The following is a 24,432-nucleotide window of genomic DNA, read 5'->3' as shown; positions in this document are numbered from 1 at the left end:
CTCAAATTTGCACACTCTTTTTTATGTTGGAATTGAGGTTTATTTTTCTTTCTTACAAAATGATTCTCTATTAGTTTTTAATCTTGTATCAAATCTTCTTGTGAGCATTTGTCATCTATTTTATTTTACAATTCAATGTGGTAAACATGATACCCTATTTTAACTCACTAAAATTAGCAAGCTGAAACAGGGGGAGCATATAGCTACCCTCTAATTTTCATCACCTTCCTTAGTAAGAATTTAGTTGATTTTGTGATTTTATCTAGCATGTGGTTTTGTAGGGTGCAGTTCCTAACTGTGTACTATAGATGTTGCAGGGCACTTCGCCCAACAACTTGTGGATATATATTTTTCATGAGTGTTTACTTTTCTTTACTTTAGCTTTCATATGCACATTATATCACATGACCGCTAAAGTGGAGGCTAAATGTAGTGTCATAAATTGTACACCCTTTCTAGGGTGGTACAATTCCATGCCTTGTTTAGTGCCTAGCATAGTGTGTTGCATCTTGCATTGTAATTTCCCATTAAACATTGAATTAATTAACTTAATTAAATCTAAAGTCATATTTCATCACTCCTCACATCATAAAATTGGTCACTTTACCCTAAGTGTGCCCCTTTTTTATTCCTCCAATAAATCATTTAATCATAAACCCTAATTATGTCTTATTTCGACCTTCAAAGCTCAATTTCGCATATCAAAACACCTTGAAATCAGCTATAAATTTGGGATTCACTCTAATATCATCGTATCTAATGACCCTGAAAATTTGGTGAAAAGTTGGTCAAATTATTTTGAAAGTGAACATTGTCCCCGTCTTTTTTCCCAAAATTTCAGGAGCACAACTCTATGATATTATAATTCTTAACCCCAATAAATTGACAGGAAATTTGAATCCTAGGTCAGCCTAAAGATGAAATTAATATCTAGGGTTTCATACATAAGAGTTCTCTTTCTTCATTTGTAAGAATCTGAGGATCAAATTTAAGGAGTGTTTGGCGAAGCGATTACAAGGAGCATTCTATGTAGCGAAACAGAACCTTATGTGGAGTCTTCAACAACATTCAATAACATTCATCAAGCATTTATTAAGTGTTCTCATTTTCATTTACATTTACATTTACATTTACATGCATTTAGGGTTTACTCTCAAGCAAAGGGTAGCTCTAGTTTCTTATCTCTTTCATTTAGGATCATGCATACACACAAGGTTCTAGCACACACATTTTCAGTACATTATCGACCATTTGTGGAGGTGGAAATCACCAAAATATGGGTTTGACCAAGGAAAAACCCTACATAGCCACCCAAACCGTCTCTTTTCAGTTGAAAGCTCATAAACAGGTTCCCAGAAGGAATTACAAATCTGCAAAAGACATAGGCACTGCCCAAAAGTCTCACATTTTCCCTAATCTGTTAAAGACAGGGGTGTGGCACCCTGGTCCTACCCAAGATAGGGGTGTGGAACCCTGGTCCCCCCCTTTTTAGTGATTTTTAGAGGGTTGCAAGTTTAGGACATTCAGATTTAAGCCTTTTAGTTGCAGCTTTTTGTCAGATTCTCAGGGCCAGTGGCATGGCACCCTGGTCCTAGTAAGTTTGGGTTAGTTTTCAGCATTGGGTACAAATTCAAATTCCTCCCCCTTTCATGCTTTTAGTATCTTAGTTTTAGATCTACAATTTTGTATAATTTTAGTTCATATATGCTTGATTGTTTGTCTCCTAATCTAGTTAATCAACCAAACCCTAAAATTTCTCATCATTCATAGAAAGAGGAATAGAAACCCTAAGAGATAATCCTTGGCTCTCTCTTTCTCATAATAATTAGCCAAAATGAGCTATCTCCTTAGGCTCTTTCGTATTCCCAATGTGTTGGCTAAAGTGGGATTAGGTCCTAGTCACCCGATTTTGCTTTCTTCCCTACACATTTTAGTGAACCCGACGTGAATCCAACCTTCTTTAATTCTGATTTATGTTCTCAGATCTAAATTTTTTTGCTATTTCAAATTCAAATTTACATTTACAGGTTTCAATTTCTTGCAAAATTCAAAATTAAGAGGATAATTTTACTAAAACCCTAATTTTTCAATTAGCAAGTCGAAACAGTGGGGGCACATAGCATACCCTCAAATTTTGATCACCTTCCTTAGTAATATTTTTGGTGATTTTGTGATTTTATCTAACATGTGGTTTTGTAGGGTGCAGTTCCTAACTGTGTACTGCAAATGTCACTGGGGACTTCGCCCAACAACTTGTGGATATATCCTTTTTCATGAATGTTTACTTTTATTTACTTTATCTTGCATATGCACGTAGTGTCATATGACTGCTAAAGTGGGGGCTAAATGTAGTGTCATAAATTATACACCCTTGCTAGGGTGGTACAATTCCATGCTTAGTTTAGCACCCACCTTGGTGTGTTTACATGTTGCGTTTTAATTTCCCTTTAAATATTTAATTAATTAATTTAATTTAATATAAATTCATATTTCATCACTCCTCACATCATAAAATTGGGCCCTTTACCCTAAGCATGCCCCTTTTTATTTTATTTCTCCAATAAATCATTTAATCATAAACCATAATCATGTCCTATTTTGACCTTTAAGGCTCGATTTCACATATCAAAATACCTCGAAATCAGTTGTAACTTTTGGATTCACTCTAATATCATCGTATCTAATGATCTTGAAAATTTGGTGAAAAGTTGGTGGGACCATGTTGAAAGTACAAATGGTCCCCGATTTTTTTCTCAAAATTTTGGGAGCACAATTATATGACATTATAATGCTTAATCCCAAGAAATTGGTGAGAAATTCAAATCCTACATCGGCCTAAAGATGAAATTAAGATCTAGGGTTTCATACATAAGAGTTCTCTTTCTTCATTTGAAAGATTTCGATAATTGAATTTAAGGAGTTTTTGGCGAAATGATTACAAGGAGTCTTCTATGTAGTGAAAGACAAGGTTATGTGGAATCTTCAACAACATTCAACAAAATTCATAAAGAATTTATCATGTATTCTCATTTTCATTTACATTTACATGCATTTAGGATTTACTCTCAAGCAAAGGGTAGCTCTAGTTTCTTATCTTTTTCATTTAGGATCTTGCATACACACAAGGTTCTAGCACACACACATTTTTAGTACATTATCAGCTATTTGTGGAGGTGGAAATCACCAACATAAGGGTTTGACTGAGACAAAAACCTATGTATCCACCCAAACCATTTCTTTTCAGTTGCAGGTGCAGAAACAGGTACCCCAGAAGACTTTTAGTTCAGGAAAAGACACAAGGATAGCCCAAAAGTCTCAAATTTTCCCTAATTTGTTTGGGATAGGGGCATTGCACCCTGAACTTGCCTAGGATAGGGCATCGTTTCCTGGTCCCCCTCAAAATCAGTGAATTTTGGCAATGTGTAGTCTCAAGATCTCAAAATTGCAGCCTTTTAGTTATAGATTCCTGTCTGCAGAAACAAGACAGGGGCATGGCACCCTGGTCCTGGTTAGTTTGGCTCATTTTTTAGCATCAGGTACACATCCAAATTCCTCCCCTTTCTCTGCTTTGAGTATCTCAGTTTCAAATCTGCAAGTTTGTGCAATTGTAATTCATATATGCTTCATTATTCATCTCCTAGTCTAGTTGATCAATCAAACACTAATTTTTCTCATCATTGCAACAAGAGGAATAGAAACCCTAAGAGATAATCATTGGCTCTCTCTTTCTCACAAGAAGTAGCCAAAGTGAGCTATCTCCCTAGGCTCTTTCATATTCCCAATGTGTTGGCAAAAGTAGGATTAGGTCCTAGTCACCTGATCTTGCTTTTTCCCCTTGCATAGAGCCAAAATTTTGAAAATGGTCCATTGGGGACCATCCTAATATTGCAGACCTCATATTTGATTATTATATTGTTTTCTACTATTAAAATAGATATTTTATATATATTTCATTTTTTCTTCTTGAAGAAATCAAGATAGCTTGTTACATAATTTTTATTCTCTTCTTATATCATTTTATAATAAAATAAATTTGTTTTTTCTTTTGTAACCAATTCCAAATAGTTGACTTGGGAGCCAGTAAGAGTTTATCAAGGAATTATTATTTTTATTTTATGTTTATACAATCTACAAATGTCGAGATAAAATAGATTTTTTAATCTCACTTCATGCAAAATTGAGAAAAAAAAATTAAATATTATTTTAAAGGAAGAAAATGAGTCTATTGTGAAATACTATTTTATCTATTATAACGAGCTTAAGAAAAGTAAAAGGAAAGAAAAATCAATGTATTTATTTACATTTGAATTTTATTAATTGTTTGTAATTATTTTTACATGAACGATTTCTTATTTTTTTTGCACACCTTACTTGAAATCAAATTAACCCTTTGTAAGACTTTGATTTGTATGAAAGTTTTTATTAAATAAATCAATTTAATAAAAAAACAAAAAAAAACTATGTTGATTCATAAAGTTGTTTTAAACTTGTGAGAGGGTTAGAATGTCATAATTTGAATATAAAACCTAAAATAAGATTATTTTCCAAATCTTAAGGTTATGATTAATTTTAAGTGTATGCATTAGGATTATAATTAGGATAAGGGTGAAGTTTATGGTTAGAATTAGAGGTATAGTTGGAGCTAGATTTTGCGATAGAAAAGGATTAGCTATAGATTACAATTATAGTTCATATTCGGGAACACTTTGGGATTGGGATAGATCTATGGTAAATTATATGAGAGGAAAAGTGAACCTGGAGGGAAATACATGTTGGAAATGAGAAGTTTGACATGTATACTATGATCAAAAAGTTTGAAACTTCAAAAAATCACTTAGAGAAAAGTGCATTCTTTGGAAAATTAGTCATGGATGAGAAACCTAACAAGGTTAGGCCAAAATGAGAAATTCAAACATTCTAAAAAAAAAAAACAGTGCTAAAAAGTGGAGTTTAAGTGAAAGGAATGTTAGGGATGACAAGTTAGACATATATGTCACAATGAGAAATTCAAATCCGAGAAGGGATTAAGAGGGGAAGATTTTATTTGGAGGGAAAGTCATTCCAATTGGATTAAAAGTTTAATAGGCATGTTGAGATGAGGGATGTTGAAATATTAAAAAAATCATTTAGAAGGGAAAAGTAGAGTTTTAGTGAAAGGCATGCAAAACCAACACGTGAAATTATACCATTTTGAATTAATTTACATTTATTTGTAAATTTATATTTTTTATATTTAAAAATTAATTCATTTATATTACAAAAAAGTATCACTAATAAATGCATTTTCTACATTACGTGATTTTGTATCCTCCAATACATTATTTAATGTATATATTACTAGCCATGTAAGCATTGCACCTCATTCTAGTGAAAGTGTTAGTCGTTTCTTGTTTTGCATATCAAGTTTGGCGTTAATTATGTACATTTCCTTTCATAATCACTATGTGAAGTGACTCATGACTTCATGGAAATTTGTGGCTTACTCATTTTTATGACCATCTATCTAGTAGATATTTTATGACCAAGATCATATCTATCTATATATCTCAAGATACAAAATAAATGGATTGGGATCCATTGAAAATCAGAAATGTCTATCTAGTTTCTAGGATGCACCAATGCATAAATAACATTTGTGCACCATAGTTTGTCCATTGGTGCATCCTAAGGGCCAAATAGCCATTTGCTCGTAAATACATGTTAGCTGGGAATTATTCATTTTTCAATGTCTTTTATTTTCAATCTAGTCTAGAATATTTTAAATGAATGTCTCTTAATCTATATAAAATATAAAATATTCAAGAATTAAACTCAACAAAACTAAAAAAATATGTGATAGTTCATTTTTTTAAAACCTTTTATTTCTAGTATAGTCAATCAACAATTAATTCTCATTTTTATTTTTTATCCTATTCAATTTAATATTATTGTCCATTTTTATTTTACTAGTAAAGTTGAGTGCCAATTTTTTTTGAAGTGGAGACATTGAAGAACTCTCAGCTCACTGGTACATTTCCTTCCATCTTTAATCCTTCCATGATGATGTGTAATTGATGATGTCAAGATTGTGCATTAGACGAATTTGAAAAAATGAATACTTGTAAATCTTTAACTATCAACAAAGAGATATCATATACAGACACATGATTTGTGACCCTACACAACCTATCCATATTTGTTTGACCCATAAAAATTAGTGCCAAAAAGTATAAAGTGGAAATATCAAAGAACCCTCAACTCATGGGTGCATTTCCTTGTCTTTAATCTTTTGATGAAGATATGTAAATGATGATGTGAAGATAATGTTTTAGATGAGTTAAAAAAAAAAAGATACTTCTAAATATAAAAATATCAACAGACAAATATCAATATACAAACACATAATTTGTGATCCAACATAATTTGTCCATTTCTACTTGACCCGTAAAATTTATTAGGGGAGAGGATCTAGACATGGACACAACCTTTGACCTCCTTCCATGTAGACCACTGAATTGGCTACACTAGAACGTGATCTTGACCGCCAACTCAGCTTGATGCCATGTGTACCATACTCATTCATGGGAGTGGTTTATATTATACCTATTTGGTGCATTGACTAGAATATGGTTGGGCCCACCCCATTAACCATTTATAATATCTGTCAACTTCGAATGGGCTTGCCGCGTGGCATTCTTCTACATGGCCACCCAATCCACCAACCTGTTTGTCCAACATTCTTGCCACCACTTCCAAAGTTTACTTGTAGCTACATTTAGTACACAACACCTTGCCCTTACTACACCTAGCTCTTCGCAATTTTCATGCATGATAGCATACAATGCGCCCACCCCTTCGCATTTAACTGCTTGCCAAAGTTGGTGTGTTTGGCGCACTCTCTGCAATCATAGTTTTGTTTCACACCACATCTTGTTCATGATGGCATTGAAGGAATTCAGGATGGAGCCTGAACGTGCACACCCTTTGCCAAGTATAAGGACTAGTTTTCTCGTTGCTTTACCTAGTTTCTCATTTTGTTTGGAGTTTCAATTTTTCAATGTTTCCTATGTACTTTTGTAATGTGGTTTTTGCAGGTTTCGATGGCCCTAAGGACAAGATGTCATCAATATGAGGCTCAAAGTCATCGTTTATCTCGACCCAAGTGAGGTTTTCTCCTCACTAAGTCCTACCGATTCCATTCACTTTAGTTTGTGGCATTTTCCTTTCCTCTTTTATGAGTTTTTGATACTATGTTATGTCATCCATTAGTTCGTTTGCATGTCCATCTATGTTTCAATAGGTCTTTGTATTTCTAAGCACTAAATGATGTGTTCATGAGCACAAATACATGCAAAAAGGGAATCATAATCCTCTCTTCAAGCTCTACTATTTTTTTAATGATGAATTTTCCAAACAAAAGGTTTTCATTTCACTGTTAAAATTGGTTGCATGTATTGGATTTCACCAAACACATTGCTAAAAAATGGTTATAAATTTGGATTTTGAGCATCAATGTTAATGGGTTTTACATTTCACTGTTGATGTTTGAGGGTTTCAATGGTTTTGATGTTTTAATGGTTTTAATTCTTTCACTACTCGAATGGTTTTGAACCCTTCCAATCGTTTGCAGAGTTTTCTTTAGTGGTTTCAAGGCATTCAATTTTTTAAAAAAATGTTTGAGGGTTTAAAGGATTTCAGTTTCCAACATCACTATTAATGGGTTTTTTAAATTCACACTTAGTGTTTCAGGGTTTCACTTCAATGGTTTCAATCCCTTTCAATGGTTTGCAGAGCTGAATGGTCGAGGGTTCAGATTTACTCAGTGTTTTTTTTTATAGTAAATGTACAATGGTTCAAAATTTGTTTTCTCATATTCATACATTCTACATTTCCATTTTGAGCATCACATTTCCTTTCTGGTTTAAGGGTTTTCTATTTCTACTGCATTGTTTAAGGGTTGAAAGGGTGCAATGGTTTCAAACCCTTTCAATGTTACTTATTTAGGCTCATTGAATGTACTTGTTTGTTTGTTTGCTAATTAGTTGCAATGTTACTTTATATATTGCTAACTCAATGAAACCCCAATTTCATTTACCGTGTTAAAAATGTAATAATAAATACTTGGACATGTTCCTTTCTAGATTTTATATATACTTTACATGTTTCCTGCCTACTTGTTCACTTCCATAATTGCCACGTTTATTTATAAATAGTTGTTAGGTTCCTTTACAAATTGTTCCCATGTTTCCTAATACTTGTGAACATCCATACTTACATAGTTTCCATGTTTCTTTTTTAAATATTTAACTGTTAAATTGAATATATTAACCATGAAATACAAACCCTTAAACCCTCAAATATTAATAGTGACATTGAAACCCTTCAACAAAAGTTTGACATATCATGCATTTATGTCTGGGCATGTATATGCATAAATGTATTTACATGTATATGATTATGTGTATGTACATGTATGTATGTACAGGTCTCTATGTACATGTATTGTTTTACATGACTTACAACTGAAAATGCAACCCTTCAACCCAAGTTTGACATATCATGCAAATATGTATGGACATCTATATGCATATATGTATGGACACGTGTATGCATATATGTATGGACATGTATATACATAAATATATGTACATGTATATGCAGATATGTATGTACATGTCTCTATGTGCATGTATGTTTCTACATGACTTCCAATTGAAAACGAAGCCCTTCAACTCAAGTTTGACATATCATGCATTTATGTATGGACTTGTTTATGCATATATGTATGGACATGTATATGCATATATGCATGTACAAATGTGTATATACATGTATGTATATGTCTATATGTATACGTAAGTTTCTACATGAATTACAACTTGAAATGAAGACCTTCAATATATGGACATGTCTATATATGTATGTATCTACATGTATATACATATATGTATGTGCATGTATACACATTTATGTGTACATGTGTATACATATATGTATGTAGATGTATTTCCATATATGTATGTACATGTGTTTCACTATATTTATGTACATGTATGTATGTACATTTAAAGATGTACATGCTTGTGTATAGATGTATGTATCTAGATCTCTACATGTACATATCTGTATGTGCATAGCCTGGGGAGGAGCCAGAACCTATGCATCCTAGCTTTGAGGTAACACATGGTAGGTTGTGTGGACCCACTCACCAACTTTAACTGCTGGCCAACTAGTCCGCTGAGTTCGCTACACCAAATCAAGAATTTTGTATGTGTACATATATCAGGAGGGAAATAACTTGCATAAATCATAACATTGATCTCCCATAAAGTCCTTGTGTGCTATCGAATCCATTCACATGTAATGTGATGATTGTGCAAAGTTGTCAAAAATTGGAACAAGACCCCACAAATCTCTCACAAATTGAACAAGTACCATGGTAGATTGAACAATTAAGTACAATCCAAAAAATCAACCATGTGGTGCATTCAAAAAACCTCCTTTGCCTTGTTATTATAATTCTCACAGTCCTAAACAATGATGACGTGTCATCATTTGAAACCTTTGTAGTGTTGAATTATGTTGCACGGAAACATTCAAATTGAATGATCTATACATCACAATTCAAAAGTATTAAGGTCTTCAAATAGTTGTGTGTTCTCATTAGAGTTGATCATGGACATCAATCCTTGTAAGCTGAAAACCATGTGTTTGAGGCAGGCGTATTGAATGTTGTTGTGGTCAAAACACACGAGGACCTACCTGCATGGAAGGTGAGGTGACACATAGTTAATGCCACTGCAAGGATGATTTGAAAGTGGTGGGGGGAGCTTTGGATGGAGAGGTTGGTGGATTGGGTGGCCATTTACAAGAATGCCACACAACAACCCCATTTGAAATAGACAGACATTCTAAATAGTTAACAAGGTGGGACCAACCACATTTTGATCAATGCACTAAATTGGCATAATATCGACCATTCCCACTAATGGGTATAGTACACATGTCATTGTGCCAAATCAACACCCTAGATTTTGATTTGGGGTACCCATCTCAAATGTGAAAATAAGATTAGTGCAAAGAAATGAAACCTTCATTCCTTCAAATTGATGAAAACTATAGCATATAGTTGTTCACACATTTTCTCAATCATCCCATTACATGTGAATTGCAACATACAAAACATACGAAATGAACATAATTGGAAACAAAAAAAAAACTAGATTTGTTGACAAATTTCTCAATCATCCCATTACTTCTAAATTAGATAGTCATATTAAAAGATGACAAAATCCATGTCGAATCAATGTATTCATTACATATATTTTATGTTTTTATGTGTAACTATAAATCAAAATGCCAAAAAAGGGATGACATGTCTTTTTAGAAGTCACTTGAAATAATGAGGCAAATAAGTTTTGGGCCCTATACATGATGCCCTCAACACTGCAATGGGTATCATGTTCTCACACCTTTGGTTGATTCACTCAAACTGAGTTCACTTGGCATTGGGTTGTAATATCCTAGGCTAGCACCATATGATAGCACCCTTGAAATATAGTTTGAAGGACTAGAAAAGGTAGGGGATGGGGAAGTAGGCGAACAATTTATCCCTATTGAAAAGTTCAACAAGATTGTGTTCAACAAATCATGCATTATGGGATGTCATTTAGCAAAAGGCATGGATGGACTGGATTCACAATTTAACATCCTCTTTCTTGCCAAAATAACCCTCTTCTCCTCGATTGCCCTTTCAACTTCAAGCTTGTGTTCCATCCTTGCCTTCTCTTGTTGTTGTCTTTCATCCTTTTCCTTCTTCTCTAGTTCTTTTAGCCTCTCCTTTTCCTTACACGGAATCACCTTCTCCATTTTATCACATGCCTTCTTTTCCTTTGCCAATAAACTTGCTTCCTTGTTTTCTTTGATCTACTATTTCTTTATTTCTTTTGTCTCCAAGGCATCTATCTTCTTCATCTCCCGCACAATGAAAGATTTCATGAACTGATCTGAAGTCAACAACTGCCCTTCATTGGTCAAGCATATGCCATTACCAGCCCCCTGTCATGTTTCTTAATCATATTGTGAACTGGTAGCTTTAAGAATTGTGTAAGTTATTTCTCGTATTGGGAATCAGGCGTCTCATTTACTTGTGATAGCAAGCTTTCATCTTCCACATTAACATATTCTAACATTTCTTGTGTCATTTTTGCATCATTTCTACTATCAGATTGACTAGAGTCTGCATAGTAGTGCACCACCCTTTGCTTGACAGATGCTGGTTGTGAAAGGAAGGTGAATGTTGCCTATTCTTGTTGCCCTGAAAAGTCAACACCTATATCCATTGCCCATTGCACTACCCATGATGGTACAATTTTCTCTGATGGAAGGCCAAGACTACCATCCACACTGTCAACTGCACCTGCACCAATGTTGTCAGCTGGCTATTCACTGTCCACTTGCAAATTTGAATCTAATTGATGAATAAGAGCAATGTTTTTTTGCAACCACTTTTGGTGACACATGAGCACCTAAAAGGCTAAGCATGTTCAGCACTACAGATGCATCTTCACCATCGTTAATCTTGAATGTGTTGTTGGGCTACATGTTATCCATGAGGGCACCTGGATTTATGGGCCATATACCGGTCCTTCTGAATCTTGCTACAATGTTTGAAACAATCAATGCCTTGGCCAAAGACTTGTTGCCTATTTCTACTAGTTCTCCCCTCCTAATTTCTATATTTGGGAACCTTTCTATCCACGCAACTCTTTTTGATTTTAAGTAGGTCTTGAATGGAGAGAACGCACTCACATCTAGTGGCTGCAACTTGTGAGAGGTGTGTGCCAGCATTGTGAGCAAGTCTATGCCTAGCATCCTCGCCTCCTAGATGGTTGGTAGTGCAACATGGCTTTCATGGCCATCAAATATCAGTAAGTTCTTGTTGCTCGGTGATACACCCCCTGGAACTAATCGCTTGAAGTGGTGTAGCCAATTAAGGAATAATTCCTTGGTCATCTAGGTATGTTGTTGTGTTGCCATGCAAGCACCCGATTCACATTTCAAGATATAATTTTGTAACTTCCTCTTCCCTTTGAACAAATAGAAGCCTGGTATGCTTTGCCCAGAAGCATTAAACAACAAAGTGTTCTAATCCATTCATGACTCTTCAGGAGTATATAAGACAGGTTCCAACTTCCTTTCCTCACAAGAACCCTCATAGATCCATTTCTATCAGACATCACACCGGTTTTGTCACAATTCCAAATACAAGTAGGACCATATAGATTAGAAACATAGGCTTTAGACAAATTAACTTATAAAGTAGACACAACTGCTGGTCTCAAATTCAGTGCCATGTCTTTGTCGAGGCCTTCAGCTGTCTGCAAGCTGATTTTCAAATGACAGGCCTTGAAACCAGGCCGCCATGACTTCCCAAGCATGCCATCCTTGAAAGGGGTTGATCTATTCTCACATATTTGAGAGATAGCTTCCTTCAAGTTTATGATCTCGAGACCATGACCAACCGCAACTATTTCCTGGCACCATTGAACTATCTCTTCTTCTTCTTCGGTGGTGAGGATTATTGGTGAACCCTTCTTCGACATGCTTGTGAGACCACCCAACCATTTAAACAATGTTGCAATTGGGATACCCCATTTCTTTGATGCACTCTGTATGGACATGTCATTGTCCTCAACATCATGGAGAGCACCTTCCATGTCTGCTATTGACCATAACTTCTATTGCATTGTAACTTTTTTTGAAGTTGAAGGGGGAATACGATCCTCCACCGTGGGCGAGAGAGGTTGTTCATTGGGAACCTCTACTACTAGGGGTATAGGGTCTACATTATCCTCAACATGAGGCAATGCTTTTGCTTCTACAGGGAACATGACTCCTATTTTCTATGAACACAACCTTGTGCATGTTGATCTCTTTGAACCATGAGGAACCATCTTGTCTACCTTCCACATATGCACATTATAAGAAGAACATGGATGCTAGCTATCCAATCATTTTAATTATTCAGATTAATAACAACTATACAGTAATATGATTGATATGTTTAACTTTGTTATAAGACAACTAGTAGACTATTTGGAATTTGGTAGTTTGAGAGAGAACCAACTAACCATGTCATGTTGTACACCGATGCCTACCAATCAATGATAATAGTGATGCTTGATATAGAATTGAAGTACAATTTTAAATTCAATAAAAACATGGTGCAAGATGTCAGTTATGCTTGAATATTAGGACTATGGTTCCCTTTTACGAAACATCATATGTTGTCTAAAGTTAGGCCTGAAACTGTTTATTGGTTTACTGTATTGGACACTTGTACAGTAGGGGTTTAAAACAAGTAGTGTTATATACATGTAACATATATTCTAATTTGGATTCATGGTTGAAACCTTCAAGGTCAACTAGATGTTGTAGTGTAGCTGGAATGGGTTATTTCCAAAGAATTACTTTACTGTATAGTCAAGAAGGGGTGTTAGGCTTAGAATTAGGTTGAATATATACTTTGGTAGAAATCCACGATGGGATTTGTTCATTCACTACTGTATGAAGCAACCATTGCAATAACAAGTTTTCAGAGCATTGCCAAACTTGAGGACCATAGTTTTCTAAGAAAAATCTATTGATATAGTTGGTTTGTCATGATTCAAGCCTGAGCTTGAATAGTTTTGAAAAGAAACAAGATCTTGTGGGAAAGACAAGATCATCGCAGGGGCATGGATAGACAAATAGTTGGTAAATATGATGAGCATGACTCGCAATTCACTCTTGTTGTGCTCAGAAGTGTGGAAATGGTATGTGAACATGCCATTTTGTGGGTGGTATAGCAGACTAGGACGTGGGGAAATATTCGCAAAGATATTTCAGAATTTCATTATCTGCATCATTTGGAGGCAGGGTTTCAATAAGACCTTGACTTGTTAGTGTTTGATGTACCATCAAATAATTTTGCCTATCATTTTCATAATTTTTACAATTGAATACCGTTGATCTGTGTTTGACAATTCCATGCTTTGTTGTGTCCATGTGCGTTGCCTGGAATGTATCATGTTGTATTGTCCACAATCATCTGCATCATGTTATAGATTACAAATATATAATGTGACCTAAAAACATTACTTTTGAGTACAAAAATGAGTGGTCATTTACAAATATGGACATGCCACTAAGCATGACGGTTGCGGTGAAAGGATAAAGAGGATTACAATATTTTGAGTAATTCAAATAGAAATGCACATCTATATATACATATATAATCAATAACATAAGGAAATACATCATTTTAAATTGTGTATTTGCATGTATATATGTTTAGCCACGTAAATTATACACCCTTGCTAGGGTGGTACAATTCCACGCTTGGTATAACACCTGCCTTAGTGTGTTTTAAATCCTACATTTCTAATCTTCATTAATTTTTTAATTAATTAGTTTAATTAAATATAAATTCATATTTCACCTCTTCATATGTTATAAAGTTGGGCCCTTTACCCTAAGTGTGCCCCTTTTTATTTTATTCCTTCAATAAATCATTAAATCATACACCCTAATTATGTCCTATTTCAACCTTTAAGACCCAATTTTGCATATCAAAACATCTTGGAATCAACTGTTGGTAATAGGTTGTCATTGATGTCAACTAGTATGCAATGGTTATGAGTAAGTAAGGAATGTTTACCGATATGCAGGTTAAGTATATGCCAACATTAGGCTGTCACATTGAGATGTCAACCGGTATGGAGGATGAAGTATGCAAGTAGACAAAGGGAGTTGTTTGTGTCATATAGGTACTAGTATGAAGGAAGCAGGATGCAAGAAGATAGGAGATAGTGTGATAACTGGTAAGCAGGATCATCAGCAAGCTAGTAAACAAGAAAACTGGTAAGCAAGCTAAGGACAACAGAGAGATGTGATCACCCATATACCAAGTAGAGTGAAATGAACTAGTAAACAGATTTAGTGGATGGACCAGTGTGTTTGTTCATGCTTAGTGGCAAGCCAAGTGATCTCACTGACAGGTATGGAGGTCCACCGGTGAAGTTAGATCAAACTGGTAACAAGGGTTGAACTAAGAGTGTGCCTTGGTCAGTGATTGTTGCCAAACCGAAGTTGCAGACCGAGCATAGGTGGATGTCGATAATGATGGCATGTGGCAAGAATGCAGAGGTCGATGAAGAGACCACCAACGTGGTAGCAGGTGAGTTGGTCAACATTAATGACATACCTATAAATCATGAGTCAATGGTAGGTTGTTGTGGATCAAGGAAAATAGAGAGACATGGTGATTGAGTTGATCTTGCAGCATGATTAGATCTTTATGCATGACTAGTCAAAGGTAACTACAAAAGTACTAATGGTGATGGACTGTGAAACACCAAAAAACCTAGTGCAAATAGAAAAAAATAGAAAAACCACATTGGAAGGTGAGGAGATGGTGTTGTAGTTTAACATGATACAGATAATCTTCTAAGAAAAGAAAATCCGATTGGATTTGATACGGATTTAGTGGATGGTGGAAAAACCTAGCATGCCACCGTTTGAATGTTGCTTTTGGTGGGAACCGTCATGTATAAATATGCAGGCTCTAGACTAGATTTAGTTGATGCTGGATGCGAGTTGTGAGAGAAGTGAGATCCTAAGCAAGAAAATAAGACAATCTTTTTGTGATTTCTTTCACTAAGAGTTAGAGTGTGGTGGTAGCAGATGACCAGTAAGAGGTCTCTATCGACAGTGATAGTGTAACCGATGATCTATGAAGAGTCTTAACAGTCAAGGGAATTGGTAGAGTTTGGATTGATAAATAAGCATCCAAGTGTGGTACAGTGCAAAGTGAGGATCAGAGGAAGGGAAGAAGGCATAGTGTAACCGGTAGGTAATTAAGAGAACAAGTTGATAATCAGTAGAGACAAAACCGGTGAAACAGAGTAGTGTTGTAACTGATAGACTAAATTTACACCGAGTTGGTGCTTGGTGCTCCTTGGGTTGGTTCCCTAAATCTATAGGGGTTGGTTCTCCTTGGGTTAGTGCTCTAAAACATTATAATATGTTGTTTCACTATGAGGCTGAATTGGAGCAGTAGACTCTAGCAGCATTTCTCACTAAGTTTTTTCCCATCTTGGGTTTTCCTCATAAATTTGGTGTTATGTGGCATATGCTTTTGTGTGTTTGCATCTGATTATTTATCTTTACTCATTGGTGTATCTTCTTAGAGCTTAAGTTGTTAACCGGTACTCAAAAGTTCAGTTGAAAAGGTTAAAATCTTTAGGAACCACTGATTCATCCCCCTCTCAGTGGTACATTGTGTTCAACAATTGGTATTAGAGCCTTAGGTTCCCTATTGGTGAAATAATTTGTCTAGCTTGGGTAGATTGTGGTTAAAGAATGCAATGGCAAGAAATAAATATACCTCCTCAAAATTCGCCATGTTTGATGGAACCCACTATGCCTTCTAGAGCAGAAGAATGGAGACTTTGTTGGCATTTTGGCACTAAGTTGTCATTGATGTCAACCGGCATGATGGAGATCCACATATGGATAAAGAGTGAAGGACTATTGGTAAAGTAAAAACCAATCTGAAGGATGGTTTCTTGTTTATGATGAAGAGGCGGAATGTTAAAAGTTGTCTCACACCACCGGAGGTGAAGATGTGTAACTGGTACAAGATGCTCTACCATTTAACAGAAGAATAACACTATACTGGAAAAGGGTTATACCGATATGTGTTTGTCGGACTGACTGCATGTTGGTAGGCCATGTCTTGATTGGTGTGATGCCATGTGGAGCTGAGGTGGCAAGTGTGTTGTGGCTGGTGAAGCTTCATTGATAGGGTTGATGAAACAAATAATCACCATTAATGAAGGAGCCACAAATCATGGGATTGCATCTAATTGATTGCAGCTCAAGGAAGAAGGAATGCCAGAGGAAGAACAGGGAGCAGTTGGCACCTAAATCAATTCAAAGGAAATCAGATTCAGGACGTTCTCATAAAGGAAACTTCTAGAACACTTTATGTGTCATCTGATTTCATGACAGAAGATCTAATTCGTGATTGCCACTTCGAGGAAAACATGCATTGGATAATGGAAACCGTGTGTAGGTGCAGTCTTCAAGAATAGGTGATTGATCCAAGATAGGTGGGATTGGATCTCATGAAGATTGTGTTGAAAAGAGAAAACCCCAACCGCTTAGGTTTTTGAATTGCATTATGATGGGAAAATAGGTATAAGTAATGAGAGCTCTTAACAGAATAGGTTGTTGATGTTGTGAAGATTGAGCAGAGAAGAGAAGGGAGAGAAGCTAGGAGAAAACTTTAGAAGGTGTTCTAAGCAAGTTGCAGTGTGAGTGAGAAAGCAAACCAGTGAGAGGATTCTACTGGTAGTATCATAGTCTGGCAGTTGAGCCTAACCGGTAAGGTGTGGCAGAGAAGGCAGCATCCTAGTGTGACACGGTGTGTTGACAGATTGTGTGTGAAAGGGAGAGAATGATAACATAGATTTATTTGATTCAAGAGTTGCATAACTCATTTGCAACAAGAAGCCTTAATTGTATTCAAATAGTATTTCAATATACATCGCCAAGTTGAAGCTTGGTGCAGGGGTTGGTGCTCCTTGGGTTGGTGCCCAAAATCTTTGTAAATCTATGTTTACCTATGAGGCTAGATTGGAGCAGTAGTCTTCAGCAGCTTTTCTCACTGAGGTTTTTCCCATATTGGGTTTTCCTCGTAAATCTGGTGTTGTGAGTTTCTCTCTTTGTCTTTCTTTCTTGTATTACTAGTTTGACAATTTAAGTGATCAGGAAAATAACTGATATTCTCAAGTTAGATCACAAGAGGAAAAACCTAAGAACCACTGATTCACCCCCCTCTCAATGATACTCTGTGTTCAACAGACTTATTTTTCCTCTCTCAATTTTTATGTGTGGATGTCTGTCAAGAATAGTCTTCAGCAGCTTTTCTCACTGAGGTTTTTCCCATATTGGGTTTTCCTCGTAAATCTGGTGTTGTGAGTTTCTCTCTTTGTCTTTCTTTCTTGTATTACTAGTTTGACAATTTAAGTGATCAGGAAAATAACTGATATTCTCAAGTTAGATCACAGGAGGAAAAACCTAAGAACCACTGATTCACCCCCCTCTCAATGATACTCTGTGTTCAACAGACTTATTTTTCCTCTCTCAATTTTTATGTGTGGATGTCTGTCAAGAATGGATATACAGTTCCTAATACTCCTCCTACTGATTTGGATGCCAAGAGATAATATGAAAACAATGCTAAAGCCAAGCATGTCATTCTATGTGGATTGTTAGACAATGAGTTTGTTAAGGTCATGCATTGCTCATCTGCTAAGGATACTTGGGATAAACCGTAGAGATTGTTTGAAGGAGATGTCAAGTTCAAGGAAGCTAAGTTGCAAGCTCTAAGAGGTCAGCTTGAAGGCCTAAAGATGAGAGAAGAAGAAAAGGTTGTAGATTACTTTCACATGGTAGATGAAATTGTGAACGCCAACAGAGGATTTGGAAAAGAGGTGGCAGATGAAGTAGTCATTAAGAAGGTTCTCAATCTCTTACCTCCAAATATGATACAAAGGTCTCTGTTATAGAAGAAGCCAAGGATCTGAAAAACATTTTCAATAGATGAGTTATTTGTCTCCTTAACTACATATGAAATGAGCACAACAGGTGAAGGAACCCCTAAGAGAGTCAAAGTTGCATTCAATTCCATCAAGAAAGGCAAAGAAGATACTACACATGGAAAATATAATGAAGACTCTAATACAGAAGTGGAAAACTTTCTGAGAAAGCTCAAAAGAGGATCCAATAAGTACAAGGGAAAACTACCTCTAAAATGCTTTAACTGTTGTAAAATAGGATACTTTGCTATAAAATGTCCCTACGGTGAGATTGATGAAGAAGAGGTTCAAAGAGTCGTTAGATCTCTAGGAAGGAACCAAGAAAAGAAGGTTTACTAGTAAGGAAGAAGAAGCTACCAGAAGAATAAAATCCTATACACCATTGAGGATGATGCCACAGATGAGGAAAGTGCATCAGAGGATGAATACTATGAGGTATAAAATATTTTCAATCTCTTTATGGCAATAGATGAATCGGTAAATTAAGAAGAGGAAGATGAGGATGTTGAAGGTGAGGTGGACCTAGAAGGAGAACTGATAAGTGCACTTGAAGAGTTGAGTAAAACTAGAACATAACTCAAGAAATTCAAGCTTTCTGCTGTAGAAGGACAAGATATTTTGAAGAAATATCTGGATGAGTCCAATCAAGTAATTGCTGATATGAAACTTCAGTTGGAAGAGGCCAAGAGGATATGTGAAATCACATCCTGTGACTTGTTAAAAATGGAAAAGGAACATCAAGATCTATAAGAGGAAATAGTAAAGCTCATAAGGGAGATTGAATAGAGCAAGGATAAACTAAATATGAGAACCAAGTATGAGGGTAGCATTGAAGCCCTAGACAAAATGTTGAGCCAATAGACGAAATCAAAGGACACCGGTGGTTTAGGATTTGAAGAAGTGCAAAGTTTAAATAGAAAGGACACTTCCAGTAAAGAGATTCGATTCACTTCTTTAGGTGAAGGTGAAGTGAAGAAAACATTCACTGTCAGCAAGGATACAGGTAAAAAGACTTATACAGAAGTTGCAAGGAACCATCCTACAAATTGGTATGCTCAACCAATGAACTGGAGGCCACACTCAGCATAATGAAATGCAAATCCTAGGAGGAAAGGAAGAGTTGATTATGAAGGGTTCAATAGAGTCAACAAACTAAGAGGAAGACCCTCAGTAAGACAAATGTTTGCAAGACCAAGGCAGCCAAATTGGCATGTATCAAACTTTCATGGCTACTGTTACCAATAGAACAAGTTTGGGCATAGGATAACTGACTATAGACTGGTGAATAAGACCACTATGAGTTCTGAAAGTAGAAACCCATTTGCTGCACTCTGGGAAATGAATGTCACATGCTATTAGTGTAATGGTTTAGGGCATAGAAGCTATGAGTGTAGGAGAAGTCAAGAAGTCTTTCATAATAGTTTTTCAAACTCATCTTTTAATATGAATATGAAGTGTTATAAATGTCATGAGTTTGGACGTATTGCAAAGCATTTTAAGAATAGAAAAATCAAGTAGAATAGGTCAGCCACTGATCAAGAACCAGGGGACAAACCGCAACATAAAGTTACAACTAATGAGAAGAAGGAAACTCAATGGGTGTGGATTGAGAAAGACAAAATCAAAGCAATCAAGCTTGATTGTTTAGACTGCCCTACATAGAGAAAGAAGAAATATGTGGGTAGTTGATAGTGGGTGCTCAAATCATATGACCAGAGACAAGAAGAAGTTAATCAAGATTGAAGATTGGAATGGTGGATCAGTGAGGTTTGGAGACAACTCATCCATCAAGATTAAGGGAAAAGTTACTCTGAATAGTGATGGCAAGCTGAGGGAACATGATGTCTATTATGTGGAAGGACTAAAGCATAATTTGCTGAGTGTGAGTTAGATGTGTGAAAAAGGTTACAAATTCACCTTTGACTCCATCGGGTTTTAGATAAGGAAGGAGAGTATCAGTCAGATTGTACCAGAAGGTAAAAGGAAAATTGGGAATGTATACAATCTTAAAGTGTGCTTTGAATCTCAATGCATGTTAGGACAAGTGGATGGCAGTTGGTTGTGGCACAGAAGATTAGGCCACATAAACTTTGATAACCTATTTAAAGTGAGCAAAAAGGGTTATGTGAGACATATACCAGAGATCATCAAACCATTAAGCACATTTTGTGATGAATGTGTTAAAGGGAAGAAAACTAAGATGTCCTTTCAAACTAAAGAACATAACACCTCAAGGCCACTTGAACTTGTACACACTAATTTATGTGGACCAACTAGGACAAGAGCTCTTGTCGATGAGAGATATTTCATGCTTTTCATAGATGATTACTCAAGAATGACTTGGGTGACCTTCCTACAAGATAAATCACAGGCATATAAGAGATTCAAGATATTTAGGAAGATGGTAGACATGGAGAGTGGTTGGAAGTTGAAATGCCTTAGAACAGACTAGGGTGGAGATTTTGCATCCAATGAATTTGAGGAATAATGTGAAAGACATAGAATCAGGAGACAATACTCAACCCAAAGGATACTGGAGAAAAATGGAGTGGCAGAAAGTAAAAACAAGACTATAAAGGAGATGGCTAGGACCATGTTGAATGAAGCCAACATACCAAATATCTATTGGGAGGAAGCAGTTAATACTACAATGTACATCTTGAACTAGGTTCAGTTAAGGTCAAACAGTAACATGACACCTTATGAACTATGGTACGATAGAAAACCATTAGTCAACTACTTCAAGGTATTTGGAAGTAAATGTTTTATCAAGAGAGACATGGATGGTTTGGGTAGTTTTGACTCTAGAAGTGATGAAGGTATCTTCCTTGGCTACTCAACTCATAGTAAGGCCTATAAATGTTACAACGAGAGACTAAGAAGAGTCATTGAAAGTGTCAATGTCAGAGTTGATGAAGATTTGCACTAAGGAAGACAACCACAATAATACTGCTATGATGATACCAGTGTTGAAGGCAGTGAAGTTGAGATTGACAATGAATCAGAAGAAGAGGAAACTGGTAAGACACATAACTAGTATGTGCAAAAGAATCACCCAGAAGAGAAAATCATACGTAATAAATATGATGGTATGCAAACAAGAAGAAGACTAGCCAGAAACAATCAGCAGGTAAACTTCTGCCTCATGAGAGAAATGGAACCTAAAACCTTCAATGAGGCTAGCAAGGATGAGAAGTGGATGACTTCCATGGAAGAAGAACTACAACAGATTGAGAAGAACAAGACTTGGAAATTAGTCCCAAGATCGATAGAATAGAACATCATTGGCACCAAATGGGTCTACCAGAAAAAAATGATTGAAGAAGGTAAGACTGTTAAGCATAAAGCTAGGCTTGTGTGCAAAGGCTACTCTCAAGTAGAGGACATTGATTTTTAGAAACATTTGCACTGGTAGGTAGACTAGAATCCATTATGATGTTTCTAGCTTTTTCAGCCTACAAGGGATATAAAGTATATCAAATGGATGTAAAATATTCCTTCCTAAATGGAAACTTGGAAGAATAAATATATATGGAACAACTGGAAGGGTTTCTGTTACATGATGATGAAACCTTTGTATGCCAATTGAAGAAAGCCCTGTATGGTTTGAAGCAGGCTCCTAGAGCTTGGTATTCTAGGCTAGATAAGTACCTAAAGGAGTACGAATTCAAAAAGGGAAGTACTGATAGCAACCTATACATCAAAGAAGATAGAAACCACATGATCATTATGGTAGTTTATGTAGATGACATCATATTTGCTGGCAACAAGGATACTCTCTGCATATTTTTTGTTGATAAGATGCAGTCAAAATTTGAAATGTCAATGCTTGGGGAGTTGATGTATATTCTTGTTATGCAAATCTCACAACTAGAGAAGGGAATATTCATCTCTCAAACCAAATATGCAAAAGACATGTTGAAGAAGTTTCAAATGGAGGACAACAAACTAGTAAAAACTCCCATGGTGACCAAATGCAAATTGAGAAAAAATGATGAGTCATCAGTAGTGGATTAGACCTTGTTTAGATCCATCATAGGTAGCTTTCTATACCTAATAGCATCTAGATTGGATATAGTGCAGGAAATGTGCATGGTGGCAAGATTTCAAGCAGCACCTAAGCAGTCACATATGAATGTTGTGAGAAGAATTTTTAGGTATCTATAAGGGACACTCAATTTTGGTTTATGGTACCCCAAACAAGGTGAGGTTACTTTGGAAGCATATATTGATGTTGATTGGGTAGGTTGCATTGATGAATGAAAGAGCACAAGTGGTGGTGCATTCTTCCTAGGTGACCAGTTAGTTTCATGGCACATCAAAAAGCAGGGTTCATTCTCCCTATCAACTGTTGAAGCATAATATATTGTTGCTGCTACATGCTTCTCTCAGGTGCTTTGGATGAAGCAGACCCTCAGAAATATACAAGTGGATATCTCTAATCCTATCCCTATCCGGTGTGATAAATCAAGTGCCATCAACATATCCAAGAACCCAGTGATGCATTCAAGGGAAAAACATATGACAATCAAGTATCATTTTCTCAGGGAGAAAGTTGAAGGACATGAGGTCACAATGGAATATGTTCCTACCAGTGAACAAGTAGCAGATACCTTCACCAAACCCTTACTGGTAAGCATGTTTGAGTATTTGAGACACAAATTGGGAGTTGTGTCACCTGACTCATGCACTTAAGGTTGTAAAGAGATGTATGGTTCAGGGGGGGTTAATAGATATATCTGTATCTCTTGAACCACATGAGGATCTTAGGGGGAGTTCAAGAATTCATGCCTGAGTATCGATAAAAGTCACACAAGGTCATTTGATTAGGGAAGAGTATGCACAGTCTAATCGGTTGTAGATGACTCAAAGGGGAAGATAATGAACTTGTTAACTTGCATGTATTGCAACTTATATCAAAGTGGGAGCGTAAATCGATCAATGAAGAACTCTGACCCTTTGTCATTATGTCAAAGGGGGGGAAATAAGCAGGCGTGTTGACATGTAGGTGTGTTGACATCAATGACAAAGGGGAGATTGTTGGCATTAGGTTGTCATTGATGTCAATTGGTATGCAATGATTACTGGTATGCAAGTTAAGTATTGCTAGCATTCGGTTGTCACATTGAGATGTCAACCAGTATGGAGCATGAAGTATGCAAGAAGACAAAGGGTGTTGTTGGTGTCATTCAGGTACTGGTATGAAAGAAGTAGGATGCAAGAAGATAGGTGATAGTGTGAGAACCAGTAAGCAAGATCATCAGCAAGCTAGTATACAGGAAAACCAATAAGCAACATAAGGACAACAAAGAGATGTGATCACCCGTATACCAAGTAGAGTGAAATGAGCTGGTAAACAAATTTAGTGGAAGGACTGATGTGTTTGTTTATTCTTAGTGGCAGGCCAAGTGATCTCATCGACAGGTATGGAGGTCCACTGGTGAAGTTAGATCAAACCTGTAAGAAGGGTTGAACCGGTAGTGTGCCTTGGTTGATGATTGTTGCCAAACAGATGTTGATAATGATGACATGTGGTGAGAATAAAGAGGTCGGTGAAGAGATCACCAACGTGGTAGCTGGTGAGTTGGTCGACATTAATGGCGTACCCACAAATCATGGGTCAATGGTAGATTGTTGCAGCTCGAGGAAAACAGAGAGACATGGTGATTGAGCTGATCTTGCAGGACGATCAGATCTTTATGCATGACTTGTCCAAGGTAACTGCAATATCATTAATGGTGATGGACTGTGAAAGGCCAAAAAACCAGGTGTAGATAGCCAAAAATAGAAAATGTGCATTGGAAGG

This window comes from Cryptomeria japonica, chromosome 8 (assembly GCF_030272615.1).
Source record: "Cryptomeria japonica chromosome 8, Sugi_1.0, whole genome shotgun sequence".
NCBI lineage: Eukaryota > Viridiplantae > Streptophyta > Pinopsida > Cupressales > Cupressaceae > Cryptomeria > Cryptomeria japonica.
The sequence above is the reverse complement of the archived record's forward strand: the minus strand, read 5'-3'. Positions refer to the sequence as shown.